The sequence below is a fragment of the Asparagus officinalis genome, chromosome 10 (genome assembly GCF_001876935.1).
Source record: "Asparagus officinalis chromosome 10, Aspof.V1, whole genome shotgun sequence".
NCBI classification, from domain to species: domain Eukaryota; kingdom Viridiplantae; phylum Streptophyta; class Magnoliopsida; order Asparagales; family Asparagaceae; genus Asparagus; species Asparagus officinalis.
The window spans coordinates 30,657,410-30,660,843 of record NC_033803.1 but is presented as its reverse complement, the minus strand read 5'-3'; the positions used below and the strand labels follow the sequence as shown (position 1 = coordinate 30,660,843).

The following is a 3,434-nucleotide window of genomic DNA, read 5'->3' as shown; positions in this document are numbered from 1 at the left end:
TTTTTTCGCTTTACCTGAACAAGTTTGTGTAATGCACTCTGCAAACTTCTTTTTCCTTCTAAGAGGACTCTTCACATACTTGATGCATTCTCTTATCTTAGACAATGGTTTATCGATAACCTTTAGCCCATCTTGCACAATAATATTTAGAATATGAGCACAACACCGTACATGCAAAAAATCACCATTACTAACAAAATGATCTTCTAAAACTGAGTGGTCTTTTAAAATTCTCATGAAAACATCATTATATGCTGCATTGTCCAAAGTAACAGTAAAAATTCTTTTTTCAATACCCCAATCCTTCAACAAATGAAATAGCTTCTCTACTAAAATTGCTCCACTATATGGGGGTGGAACATGAGATAGAGCTAATATCTTATTCTGCAACATCCAACAGTCATCAACACAATGTGCAGTGAGAGACATATAGTAGTCGGAGGTGGAAGAGGTCCATAAATCCGTGGTTAGACAAATTCTACTAGGAACTAGCTTTAAAGCCTGTTTAAGATTTTCTTTCTCTTTCTTGTTCAACTTGACCAAATCTGTTTTAGCAGTGTTCCGAGAAATATGCTTGACTTCAGAATTTAAAAAATTATGCAACCCACGGTGTCCTCGATGTTCGACAAAAGTGAATGGATAACCATGCAATGCAATTACTCTAGCAAGCATTTCTCTATATTTTTCTTGATTTAGTGGCATATTTTTTCTTGAAGAATCAGCCTCATCCAAGTTCCTTTTCAAGCAAGAATCCTTATGCCTCAACATTGTCTTAGTGCCGTGACTACAAACATAAATATGATTACACATATTACATTGAACTTTAGTTTTCTCATCATTATCGATAGGTAACTTTGTGAAGTGATCCCAAACTTTTGATGTTTGTCTTCTTTTACGTTTAGAAATACTCTCATCACCACTACCATCATCATGGATGCTAAATTGATCATTTAAAGACATTATAGCTGAAAAAAAAAAATATAATAGCACATCAATTTTTGGTAGCAAACACATAATAAAGTGGCACAAAATAATATAAAAGCAGTAATTGGTTGGTGTAATAATTCATATGTCGCTAATAATATAACAAGAAACATCAAGTTCTTGATCAACTACATACAAATAAAATAAATTCATTCAAGCCTACCCTAACTTTATGCACGAAAGTTGAGGGGAGATATTATTTATGCACGAAACAAATGCACTGCTCTTCTTATATTGTCCAGGTAAGATGTAAAGGAAAAAACCAAAGCACATATGAAATTCCTTTATCTGGATGTATTTCATCTGGATGTATTTCATTTGCTAGTGAAAGCATCTGATAGATGCCCAATTATTGCACAAAACTATTCCCACTGAATACTCTCTATCAAATACATTAGTTGCACAAAACTATTCCCATACAGAGCATTGTAACCGAAAAAACTATGTAAAAAAGCTTTTACAACAGAACCAATCAATCTCTAATCCTTTTCTTGAACATTAAATCTTCTCTTCACGCCAATTTGCAACAGGTCTAGAAGAAATCAAAACTAATCAATATAAGTGTAAAAAGACTTTTCCACAGGTAAAAAGACTGAAATTTACCAAGAGTCTAATTGATCAAAATTACACTTTTCCATGGGTAAAAAGATTGGAATTTACCTCAACCTCAAACCTAAACCTAACGCTTGACAGATTGGATCTGTGCAGATCCATCGAGCATCGTCATACTGTCATCTAAAGTGCTTCTACCGATTAATATCTCCCTTCATAAATTTATGTTTAAAAAAAATTTATGAAAATTGAGATCTTGCATCGAATTAGATGACAGAACGACGAAGGAATAGGAAAAGAAAAAACTTACTTGGCTCTGGGTTCGAGTGTCGGTCGAGCGCGGGCGTCGCGTTTAGGCGCGTTTCGACGCGTTGATGGTGGCGCTCGGAGGCTCTAGCTTCGAGACGAGTAGGCTGGTTCGTCGGCGGTTGATGGCCGGCGGAGGAGACAGCGGAGGAGTAAGGATTGGCCGATTGGGGTTGGGATTGAGGCGTAGGAAGAGCTCAGCTGCCCTAGAGAGAGAAAAGAAGAGTTTCAGCGATTTTAGGGTTTTTGTTTTGGGAATACGGGTGGACGGGAAAACGGATGAATAAACACCGCCCATTTAGTGTTATTTGAAATAAACCCACCCAATTAGACATATTTAATTAAATGGGTGGGTTTTGGGTAGGCCAAGTAATGGGCGGGTCAGGTGGGTAAATGGGTATGGACAAAAATTGACTTCCCTAGACCCAGTCAAGGAGATCAATAAAGTGCCCTTACCATTGTTATAACCAATAATACAACAGTGTTGTTATTACTCCCAGGTAAGTGACATCCAACACTCTTAGCTTCTGTGGCTGTCACAACTCCTAAGGGGATCTCTTGTGTGATAAGAGCTCATACCTACTGATGTAACTTTGTAATAGTGCAACCAATATCCTTTAAACCTTGTATAGGTCATATACAAATATACTCCATGGAAAAATTATCTAGCAATAGTAAGACGTTAGCAATCTCAGATATGCCAATATAGAAAAGAATTAAAATAAATATAATATCTTATAAACATGTCATCTGTAATATACCAAGTGTCTGAGGTGTCAACTAATAAAAGTTTGTCATTAAAGACGTAGAGATACACATAACATGACCTCATTTTCTCTTAGCTCTCAATGAAATGGTGCTTGATCTAAACTTTATTCTATTTTTTAAACTAGATTTGGTCTTTTGAATAACCAACAGTTGACACACTATTAAGAATGACACCATTTTCTGCATGTCAAGCTATAGCAAGGAGCTCCGAGAATTTGCAGAATTAGACTGCCTTTGGTGCTATCATATATATAGTCATATATTATGCTCCAAGTGAAAAAAAGATTATATACTACTCCTTCTTACTAGTCCATGGAATGACCTTACCATTTAGTAATAAAATATAACTAGAAATCAACACTTGCTCATCCAAATCACTACCCTAGTCAACTTTTGATTATATCCATAAGTGAGTGTCAATTCTGTCATAGCACAATACACAAATGCAGTCTCAATCATATATCTGAGGGCCCTGTTGACTCATCCCATTAAGTCATACTAGGATTGGACCGATGTCCACTCATCAATTTTACTGCAAAGGATGTGTGGACTAATGTACACTTACAAGACTATCAACTACACTCCTTAAAGAGATTCTTAGCATTAGCTTTTCACTACTTTCATGTTGGGACATTACTCTATACTTAGAGTCTGACTATTAGCAATTGGAGTCCTAGTGGTCTACATGCTGCACCTAGTCGGTAATATGCCATCGATACAAGATGATAAGATCTCAAATTGTTACTAGCTTTTTAGTAGGTAGACACAATTGTATTCATCCATTATTACGAAACCATAGCCTAGTATTGTCTAATATAACTGAA

The 3,434-nt window shown here is 36.0% G+C and overlaps 1 long non-coding RNA gene across 1 annotated transcript; it reads right to left on the bottom strand.

Annotated features, from left to right (window-relative positions):
- LOC109825865 lies at positions 1,216-1,885 on the bottom strand. The gene is made up of 3 exons (XR_002243115.1): positions 1,847-1,885; positions 1,645-1,748; positions 1,216-1,516 (listed from the first exon to the last, which is right to left on the bottom strand). It is a non-coding gene; the product is annotated as an uncharacterized LOC109825865 (long non-coding RNA).